The following is an 11,801-nucleotide window of genomic DNA, read 5'->3' on the forward strand; positions in this document are numbered from 1 at the left end:
CGCCCATGCTAAGGAATACTGAGGTATCAGGGCATATGCACACTACAGTAAGAGAAACGGCTACCATATAGTATATACAAGTGTCAGTAATATGAGCCATCAAAAAGCAGGGAAAGTCCTATTTCTGGATCAGGATCACACACTGAAAGCTATGAAAATTATCTTAAAATTGATGTAATTCAGCTGAAAACCAAGTCATTTCTTTAGCTTTGCACGGACAATTTGCATCATAGTCATGTGAATAAACCCCAAGTTTTGACACCGGTGTTGTATTTGGCTGCAATGTGCATGACTACAAATAATGAACAAGCCATGCGCTTTTTGGACATAGTGATGACTAATGTGTTTATATTTAGGTTTATTTTTATTTGAGATCTAAGGAGAGGGATCTTAATTTTTTTTTATTTATTTTCAGACCCCCTAGTGCGCATGTTGTAGTTTAAAGGGGTTGTCCCAACACAAGGATCCTATCTATACCACTTGTTAATGTGGATGTAAGACTTTTCCTAAATACACTGCTTCAGTAAAACTGCTTTGTTTGTCCACTATCTTACTTTATTCAATTCATTGTTGACACAGCCCTTGACTTATCTGCTCAAAAGTCAAGTGATGTATCTGCTGCTCTGAGGGGGGAGGGAGGAGGGGCTAAGTGCAGGGAGCGAGCCTGTGTATCTAGCTATTCCTGTGTCTACACCATGTGACCTAGCTTCCTGTTAGCAGATAGGGGAGAGGAGCTGCTTTCATTTCTTTTGTTCTCCCAGTTATCTGGCTAGCTAATTCAATTGTGTTCATTATGGCAGAGACAGGCAGTCTCTGTATGTAACACAGAATGGAGTTGCTGCTGCCTGTACTTCAAAGTCCAATATGGGTGGGCGGAGCTACACGCACATTTGGGGCGGAGCTAAATGGCAGGTTGCCTGTGAAACCCCGCCCACCAAATGATGCAAGAAACCAGGAAGAAAGATTTTACAGGAGTGAAGACTGGTGAGTATGCGACGTGGGAATACCCCTTTAACAACTGGTGTGCTGAAGGTTATTGCACTATAGTCATCTTCTTATGAGGATTGATAATAATTTGGACTGAAGTCAAACGTCAGAACAGTATATATTTCTGTTGAGCAACATAGTATTTTATAATATAGTACATAATTGTTGGGGGGGGTTGTTTTTTAAAAAAAAATATACAAGATAGATATAACTGTACTAGTGTGGATGCAGAAGAGAGCGATCAAGGTAGTTTAACAGAATCAAGTTATCAAATATGGGTTTAATTAATTTAGAAATAGAATCCATGGAGTGAACTGAATACATTGTACAACTATATGAATGGTCAGGAGAGCCATAGTTGGAGTTTGGAAGGCTTTCCCATCAAAGAGCATCAGGGTCATCTTTTTGTCATTCCACTTATTAATCTAGCAATAATATCTTGGTGTTATGGTCTTATCTTCGCAGCAGGTTATAAATCGAGATATCACACTTGTGCTGATTATTAAAGAAGGACAATATTTTCTATCCAATTTAAAGAGGCATAATACTAGGTCTATATAAAAATAAGACCTTATATAAATGTTCCCTTTGTGGCTGAGGGATCCTGTTTCTAAAGGTTACCAGTAGCCATCTGTGATTATTTTAGGTCACAACACACACACAACAACATATCAATTGATTTCCATCTAATTAATTCTGTGCACAGAGGTCATTTCGGGTCACTTATGCCACAAGTTGTGTTTAACTAGAATTATCACACCATGAGGCAACAGGCACATTTGGAAATCCCTTAAAGAAATACGTATATGCTGGAAAGGCAGGCTTTTCTGACATGGTCAAAATCTTAAAAGCGATTATACTAACCAAAGGGGCATTTTACTTTATGTAACAATTCCAGGAAAGGTTACTAGAATCATTTCTATTAAAACCACATGTAGTGGTGAATGTAATAACACACATGAGGTTTTTACTATAGTAATTTTTCACTATGGAGTCAGTTTCAAAACCACATTGGTATGTGTAAATGAGAATGCACAGATTGATTTACGCCCAATGCTGTATAATACAGAAGCCAAAACTCCGCACAAACAAGAGTGTTTGTTTCCTAATAAGAATGAATGGGTTGGTGCATAAAAGCAGTTTTGTAAAATCAAATCTCTATATTGCACCCCAATGCCAATAAAACATTTACTAAAGACGTCGACTGGTGGCAATTTTAATTAACATTATTTTGTCTTGCATAACAACCAGTGCTGCAAGTATGAGCAAGGAGTACTGCTTGTAAGTCTACAAGGAGCTCCGAGGGTAGGTACATAACGGCATGGTGCATTTTGTGCATCTATATAAATGATCTTCTCGTTACAATCTTTGTTAAGCCTGTGTGTATAGACTTTACGCCCAGGATCAGCTTAAAATTTTACAGCAATATCACGTATGGCAAGAGATCCAATTGTTACTAATTATAATTATTCACATATTTGAAGCCTTTTTTTGCACCAAGTTAATGTCATAACTATGACTTGACAAAAAAAATAGTAATGGATCAAAAAAGTAGACTATAAAGCTTTAATTTCTATTAGTTTTCTTAATAAAAACTATATAAAAATGCAATAGCCAGGGCCAATTTAACCATAGGGAAAACCCTGCATCTGCACCATGCCCTATGGTAGTGAGGGACCCTCAGGTGAGCCAGATCAAATGGGACAGTCCTGCATTTCAGGTGCTGTCCCGCTTGTGGGTAGTTATTTCAACTTTGTGTCCTTATGAGACAGATAGTGTTGAATACAATGGTGGAGCACAGAACCATCAGCTCCTTGCTCTACTATTCAGGCTTCGATTGCTTCTGCTGCAAGGAGGCGTAATGAGCACCAAGCTGCAGACATTACAGCCGAAGGCCGTGGGAACAGGGCTAGGAGATTAGAACTTTTTTCCCGTATGAAATACTGGTGAGGCAGGGGGCCTTATGTGGTAGCTACTTAAGTCAATGAAGAAAGTGACTGCTCACCACAAGCACTTATCAGAAGATTAAAGATATCATTATTAGATCTGCAAATGTCAGACAGTCAGGACCCCACAGATCAGCTGTTTTGATGACATTGCTCTCAGTACTGTTTACATGCCAGAGCTGTGCAGCTCACTCAATATACAAAGTGTAGTGACAGGTTTAGGTATTGCAGAGCTGTTTGACAGACATCAACAGGCCACACTGATACACTTTGTACAGCAAGTGAGCAGTGTAATGTCCAGCATATAAACATTAATGAGTTGGGGTGTCCTGGGATACCCAATCTATGGAGGAGACTATTCAGATGCCATTGTCTCCATATCTCGGTAATATACCTCCATATAATGTAAGGCCAACTATGCACCCTCTACCAGTTACTGATTTTGATAGGACCAGCTGACTATATAATGTATATCAAAACCCAAAAAGCAGCATTTGGCATCTAGACTTCAACCATCACTCAACGTACAAAACCCCCAGAGGTATCAGATATAGAAAACTATATGTACTTTATTAGGCTACATGCACACAACTTAAGGAGGTGTGTATGGCGCCATAGAAATGTATGGGTCCAGACTTATCTAAAATTGTGGATCCATGGACTGCAGATAAAAAGTATGGCCATGTGCATGAAGATCTATACCACACATCTGTTATATTGATCTATGGCTGAGCTCTAACAGTATAGTTATAGGGGGGGCGGGGGGTAATCTAGTAATATGGGGTGTGAGAAGGTGACAGGCAGAGTGCTGGAATCTCGCTATATCTCCCCAAGATTTTTTACTTCTGTTTCATCCAGGGCAGGTCTTGAGTAGGCCTCAGCTCCAGGAGTGAGTCCTTTGCTCATTACTGGCCCAGAAAAGACTGCAGATCCTGCATTGTAGTGCAGATCCATGGAGTAAGAGGAGGTGGCTGGGCTGTTCGGTTACCTTGAGTCCGGTGAGATAATATCGTGCTTGTTGATTTTATTCATGTGGCTGTTAATAAGCCACACATAGTTAGGTTATCATTGCTGTTTAGTTAGTTGCTCAGACGAGCAGGATTTTGTTTTGTTTTGCCTTAAGGCTGTATTTTATTTTGCTCATTTTGTGTCTGAAGTTAAGGTTTATTTATTTTCCTGTTTTTTCTAAATAAACCTGTTTCCTGCATATTTTGTGACCCGGTCCCTGACTAGTTGGCTCCGTACCACTGCTTCTTCCGAGCTACCTCCCCCACAGAGGGAACACCAGATATTTTGAGTGCTATATGGAACAATACTCAAGACTCAGGCAAACATACAGCAGCAGGTTAATGTGTAGCCTCACTTTACCACACTGTAATCACAAACCTTGTACATTTATGTTCCTAACAGATGTAGAAAGAAAGCGTTTCACAATGTTTTCAGTCTACTTTTGGCAAACCAGTATGTAAGTGAATATGGGCCTCACATTTATTTGTTCTAAATGAAGTCTAAACCGTTCCATAAGCAAAGCAGACTACACAAAGTATTTATAATCTACAATACATTATGTAAAAATACAGAGACCAGGGCATCTGGGAACAAGCATATGACCCTTTGAAAATCCAGTCAAAATAAGAAGAAGGAAAAAAAAAAAAAAAAAAAAAAAAAAAAAAGGTCCCAGAGTGGCACATTTATTGCAAGAATGTATACATGATGTGGTGCAGACCATGTTCTGTTTAGACATATGGAAAGGAATTTTGTATTTGCAGAAATTTATACATGTGTTAACATACAGTACATTACAGCAAAACTACCGTATGTAAGGCCAAGTCCTCATGTAGAAAGGCACAGCTGAAAAAAGCGGCGGAAAAGACCACGGCAGAAATGCATTGTGAGTTTTTTCGCAGCAATCAAAAAGTCCACAAATGTTTCCTGTAATGTGCAGGTTTTTTTGCCACAGCATTTCCACTGTGGCCAAATATCATGTACATATGTATCGTACGCGATCATGTGCAACATGTATGAAGTGGATTCCAAATCATTCATTGGTATGTTATCCAAAGACATACTAGTGCTATAATATAACTGTGTAGGTCAATCATTTGATAAAACAAATCAAAACTCTTTAGAGGTGGTAAAAAAAAAAAAAAAAAAAAAAAAATTCTATTAAAAATGTTTCTGGTGAAGACCATTATTATGTATAGTTGTGGTTTCCGTATAGGTATAATGGAAGCAGAAAGTCCACACAGTCTTCCTCTGCAGAATTGCTTTCTGTGAAAAGAACTGTAAGAAAAACCACAATGCATTTCCGCAGCGTTTTTACTTGGGACACTTTTTCGCTGCAGCCCACTACATGGGGCCTTAGAGGTAAAACCCATTGTAGGAGGACAGCATCCTTCAACCCCCTAGTACACCACATCATGCTTCCATCCAGCGGAGTATATAACCAAGGGAGTGAGACACAAATCCCATAGTCTTCTATCTAGGAGGTGACATTTCTCTGTCCAGCTATGGATGCCAAACTGGTAAATTCAATATCCATTGTGTTTAGGCTCAGGAAAAAAAATAGCTGGCCTCAAACATTACTATTAAAGCCACTCCAACCTTTGATTTTAAAAAAAAGCACAGCAAAATCTGCAAAAATGAAGGTTTTCTGCAATGTGTGACTGAGGGTAAGACATGCCACTGATGATATAGAATTGTAAAAAGACTCGTGTCACTTATAACCCCCCCCCCCCCCCAAGATACTCTAAATACACTTTTGTGCCAATTGGTCTATATTTTGCAGACATCTACACACGCTGATTTCTCCTTTAGCCGATGCAGAATTTTCTGGCAGTAAAAAAAAATTCCACGTGAACACAGCCTAATATTTCCATTTAAAAAAATTTAAATCCAGCGCCTAGAATTTAGTATGCGAGGCAGGTCTCTGATCCTGCAGAACTTTTTAGTATCTGCGTAGATTCTGCTGTGACTTTTGCAATGCATTGCTAACACACACAATGCAGAATCTTGTTAGAGAGCTCTCCCATTGTCTCTGCTTATAGGTAGGACGCCGGGATGGGAGGTAATGCACTTCACCAATCAGGATGGTGTTTTCCCTCTCCCGAGCACAACATTCCTGTATGTGCTGACAGTGCCAAGTGTTGATGAGGATTAGAATAGAAGTGAGAAGCGTCACCAGAACATTACTACATACAGAGAAACATAAAAGCAATAAAATAAAATAAAATAAACACTAGATAGACTAACAATCCCCCTTAAGATATAGGCTACCTTCTTAGTCATCAAAACTATAGGTACTGCATTATGATCCAAGGAATCCCCTAGTACTTCCCATCATATAGCGGAGCAATTTACCCCCATCACTAAATGCTAGACTCCAGTGGGGCTCACAATCCAGGTCCTAGGATAAGAGCATTCTTTCCAACATCCAAGCCCATAAAAGCAGGCGAGAAGACACCTTCGAGTACACACAGATCATAAGGACATCAACAAGGTTAAATGTGTTTAGACTGTCACGTTACATAAGGAATTTACCAGCTTTTCTGCAAGAGAATGATAAAACGTCCTACTGCAGGCAAAAGCACTGTGAGAACTATGCCCTTTGTCAGCTATAATTCCATCTATAGACAAGCGGCTTATGCTGGGAACTCCAGGCACCGTGCAGACTTCACTGCGGGCCTCTGGATTTTAATAAATACATTTACAAACTCTCTCAAGGCTTCATTTCCTTTCACTGCATGCCAGGCAGAAGGAATGGTAACGTAGACTCACCTTCCTCCCAGGCTGGACAGACAAAGGATCCCCCTTAGTGGTTACCAGAAAGTCTCCCTCCTCTGCAATCCCTGATGCTCGGTGTGAGAGGTACTGCAGTATTTCCAGTTCTGGAGAGCTTTTTACAAGGCACTTTCAAAGGCAGCAGTGTGCAGGCGAAGCTTACAGACTTGCTCCAGGATTATAGAAGAATTTCCTTGAGACACGTTGCCAGGGTTTAGTCATGCCCACTTCCAGATCATTTAGTATACGTTTAGCCCCTGGTTAGATGAAAACAATGATGATGAGGACTTCCATCCCAGGATCAAGGTCCACAGGGATGTGCAGCCCAGACTGCATGACAAAGTGGGCAATGCTGAGCCTATCCTCGCTGGACAAAGGGGGTGGAACTAAAGCAAAGGCATGTCAGCATTCCCAGTTGCCTAGCAATGACAATGAACATTCGGAAGGAAAGCATGAATGAAAAGGGAATAGAAAAAAAAAAAGTTTGTAGAGATGAAGATGATAAAGAGGCCGATTACATTTCTTCCTCTCGCTCTTTGCTGGAGACCACCAGCGATCCAGCCTCCTAGTCAACTGTGTCTAATTATAATCTGCCTTGTAGAGTCTTGTAAAGAGGATGCACACTAAGCACTTTTACCTCCCACAACGGTGGATAACACTTGGCATAGGGAAAGTCTGCATTATTACACAAGAGAGGATAGGGGCCTGTCATTAACACCTGCACTGCTGCAGAGACAACCCACACGTTGTGGGACGCTAAATTATACCTCATGTAAGGATGAGCTGTGCGGCAGGGATAAAATGTATTTCTTTGTACATAATGATACTAACACTGCAACATAACAAAAAACAAACATAAAATAATAGATACAAATTCTCATTTAAGACCCAGTTCACGTCTGCGTTCGGTATTACTAATGCATTAAAGGGATCCTATCATTTAAACTCAATTTTTTTTTTATGCCTACCACATAGGAATAGCCTTAGGAAAGGCTATTCTTCTCCTACCTTTAGATGTCTTCTCCACACCACCGTTCGATATATAATCCGGTTTTTATTGGTATGCAAATGAGTTCTCGTGCAGCACTGGGGGCGCACCTCAGCGCACAAACAGCACTGGGGTGTCCCCAATGCTGCGAGAGAACTCTCCAGCGCCACCTCCATCTTCTTCAGGAATGGGTCTTCATGTCTTCTTCCGGCAGTGGCTTCAAACTTCTAGGCCTCGGGCAGCCGACTGGGCATGCCTGCCAGCCACAATACTGTGTAAGCGGCCATTTTCTTGTGGCCGGCTGGCATGTGCAGTCGGCTTTGCCCTAGGCCTGAGGAATGGAATACTGTACACAGGTGTGAACCAGGCCTAAGGCTTGGTTCACATCTGCACATGGGTTTCCATTCAAGAAGTCCACTTGGGGACCCCACAAACAAACCTAATCTGCATAAAAAGTGTTTGTCTTCGGAAACCGCAGACCCCATAGACTATAATAGAATCCACATGGTTACTGCTCGAAAATGGCGAAAAATGCGGAGGGGGAAATTGAATTCCCGCACGGAGTGGCAAGCGTAGATGTGAACTGAGCATAAGCATTTGTGTTTACTATAAGCGCTAATGTGAACTGGCCCTTACTCATCCTGCAGAACCAGCATGGATTGGCCAAATGCTATACACTAGCATTCGGCCAATCAACACTGGTTCTGCAGCAGGCTCATCCTTGCTAGTCGAGAGAGCTGGCAGCTTGCGTTTATGCGGGAGCTGACTTTCTCATAGGAATGCATTGACCAGCGTTGATTGGCCGAATGCTATACAGTGTACAGCATTCTGCCAATCAATGTTGGTTCTGTCGGAGGCTCGTCTGAGGAGGCGGAGTCTAAGTTCAGGCCAGAATGTAGACTGCTGTGGTCCGATCTTAAACTCTGCCTTCTCACAGATGAGCCTCCGGCAGAACCAGTGTTGATTGGCCGAATGCTGTACACTGTATAGCATTCGGCCAATCAACGCTGGTCAATGCATTCCTATGAGAAAAAGTCAGCTCCCGCATAACTGCAAGCTGCCAGCTCTCCCGACTAGCAAACACGAGCTTGCTGCAGAACCAGCGTTGATTTGCTGAATGCTATACAGTGTATAGCATTTGGCAAATCAACGATGGTTCTGAATTTAATTTTTACTGTGAATAGCGAGTAGTATTCGAACAAGTACGAGTATTTCAAATACCGTAGTATTCTATCGAATACCTACTCGATCAAATACTACTCGCTCATCTCTACTCAGCATCATAAAAAGTGTAGGCTAGAAAAGATGACACAATGTCGCATTATAAGCTTGTCGTCTAAGGAGCTGATCTTCTCAAAGAGGATTGCCAGTATTATACTGTATATAGTGGGAATGAAAGTCTGGTCTGGGGTGGTCTTCTCAAAGAAGTGGTCTTTTAGAGAGGTTTTGCTGTATTTGAACATTAGGCACTGTTCACATCTTGATTGTGGTTTCCATTTACAATGGAAACCACAACAAAGTATGGGAAAGGCATCTCCAGCAACCAGCATACATTGGGGCACCCTTATTAAGCAGTATGCACCATTTGTCTAAGACTGCACTTTTACTTTTTTTTTTCAGGACATGCGTAAGATTTACTGTTTATGTATGTTTTCTTGACAAACCCACTCCCCCCCCCCCCCCCATCATTTTGACATTTTGTTGGGAAACGGGGTAATGGTTTGTTTAGAGTCCCATTCCTCCCTCCACATTTATAAGCGCTTATTTAACAAAAGTGCAATATAGATGCAAATACAGACCAGTACATGGACAGCACAAAAAAGATTGTAATATCAGACAGCATTAGAATTACAACTCCACGAGGTGAATTTCGTGCAAGATTTATAACACAAGTGTGATACAATAAATTAGGCGCATGTATTGGCCAGACAAAAAAGGAAAAAACACAACACAACTGATTAATATAATGATTGATTTTGGGAGTCTGCCATGTTTTGGTTTGTAGAATAGCTTTGTATGCCTTATTTTTAGACTCAGTACCTGCAACAGGGATGTACAATGACTTATTAAAGGGATTCCATCACAAGAACAAATCAACCTCAGCCCCTATGATAGGTTAGGGTCACCTGAATCAGGCAGGCATTTTCCAGGTCTGAATCGCTGCCTTCATTGCAGAAATATCGCCATTTTTGTGAATATGCAAACAAGCTCTTTGGAGCAACAAGAGTGTTGCCATTGCTCTAAAAATTTCATTTAGATATAGGGCAGTACATATAGAACATAAGGCATTATCTCAGCAATGAATGCAATGGCTCACAAGGGGACTACTCCATTTGATCCAAGTGACAACCTATCTGGAGGTTGGGCTGATATGCTGGGTTCTGGAGACATGCTCCTTTTAGGATAATAAACTACTTGACTTGACTCCCATTTCATACAGGGATTCAGTTGGACATATTTAGTTCCCACACATCTATTCCTCCCAACTTCACCACTGCACACTTGGATTGTTCATGGTTACTTCGATGAGAGGGGAATGCTATAGATGTAGCGCTCTTTGTAGGCAATTCTTACATCACTTACTCCCTGCAGGAACAAGAAATTGGATGACCATCAGATATTGGTCACAAGGCACTGTGCGTGGGCCCCTATGTCACCCTTTTATGACCAAGAGTGGCTTATACTTTGACTTATCTGGTCCATCAATCCATCTGAATGACCCCATTATAGTGTTACATTACATGGGTCAGGGTATATGAACGCTGCATTCTTAACTTGCCCAAAACTACACAATATATTCGGTAAATCTATAAGCAGCACAAACCCTTAAAAATGATTTCTGTCACAAGATACATTGTGATGAAACAAGCATGTGCATAAATATAACGCTTAAAGGAACTGATCACACTTGCCATGCAATCTGATGTGCCTGCAGCTTATTACAGAGTCCAGTGGGCGGATCTATCAGTGATTGACAGCCATCTCTGTATACACGGATAGGGAAGGTCAACCACCAAGCAGGTCTGCCCACTGGACTCCTCAGCATAGAAAGAAGAGGTATTTAATGCATAAAATACAAGTAATTCTGAATACAGCATTACAATCTGCTCAGCTTCTTCTGCTCTATGACATCCAGCCCATAGATTGCTCTGCATTTCCAAGGTGACAGCCTGGCTTATAAATTATATACAACATACAGTATATACCATAGAGGAAACACAGTAAGGATTATTTAGTGCAGATTTTGCTGAGAGATAAAGCAGCTCTATGGAAGACTTTCCCTTCTACAACTACACAGCCCCAGTGCTGCAGCTGCACTCCTTGCAGATGTTCTTACAATTACCAACACTTTACTGGGCCAAGAACCTCAGCGCCCTGTCTTCTCCATATTCATAAGGGATAAATATAAGCACGTCTTCGTACAGTCAGCTCTTTACCTTCCTCCGCTGCTGCAGGAGTGAAGACATGCACTTCTTATGCATTACCATTAGAGTAGCTTGGACATTACATAAGTAGTCGTAGATGTGGCCCCTTTAAGTAGTTATCCCGGCATACACCGGAATGTAAAATTATACCAAGTAAATAGCGTGTGCCTAGCAGTGAATCAGGATCTGCAATCATTACCTCTCTAAGTCCACTCTTGTGTAAGGGAAGGAGGGGTGCGGTGTGCCGACTGTCACTGACTAAAGTTCAGTAGCCTGGGGAAACACAAAGGAGGAGCTGCCATACAGCATTATTTGAATAAGCATTTCTTGAAAACCTGAAATATCAAGACGGGGGTAACGAAGAGACAGGTATACTTAGGTGCCTGTATAAAGTACAAAGAGTACGGCCACTACACCATATCCCTCAGGTTACTTAGGGCAGTCAAGGTAGAGCACCACCGCTGGTGGTGACTAGGGATACAATAGGGAACTGCTTACATAGAAACTTATAAAGGGGTGTCCCCTCTCATATGCATGGGATAGATATATATATACACTCACCGGCCACTTTATTAGGTACACCATGCTAGTAACGGGTTGGACCCCCTTTTGCCTTCAGAACTGCCTCAATTCTTCGTGGCATAGATACAACAAGGTGCTGGAAGCATTCCTCAG

At 41.4% G+C, this 11,801-nt stretch overlaps 1 protein-coding gene across 4 annotated transcripts in view; it reads right to left on the reverse strand.

The window, feature by feature from the left end:
• The window catches only part of MTUS1 (microtubule associated scaffold protein 1), a 156,493-nt gene extending 145,335 nt beyond the window's left edge, over positions 1 to 11,158 (reverse strand). For 2 of the 4 annotated variants that reach the window (XM_075258775.1, XM_075258772.1), the window contains exon 1: positions 6,711 to 7,145. The gene's annotated coding sequence lies outside the window, so the exon portion shown is untranslated. Of the gene's footprint in view, positions 1 to 6,710; positions 7,146 to 11,124 lie in introns of those variants that run through there. The other 2 variants (XM_075258774.1, XM_075258773.1) reach the window with 2 other exon arrangements.
• Between the last annotated feature and the right edge of the window lie 643 nt (positions 11,159 to 11,801).

The sequence above is a fragment of the Leptodactylus fuscus genome, chromosome 1, assembly GCF_031893055.1.
Source record: "Leptodactylus fuscus isolate aLepFus1 chromosome 1, aLepFus1.hap2, whole genome shotgun sequence".
NCBI lineage: Eukaryota > Metazoa > Chordata > Amphibia > Anura > Leptodactylidae > Leptodactylus > Leptodactylus fuscus.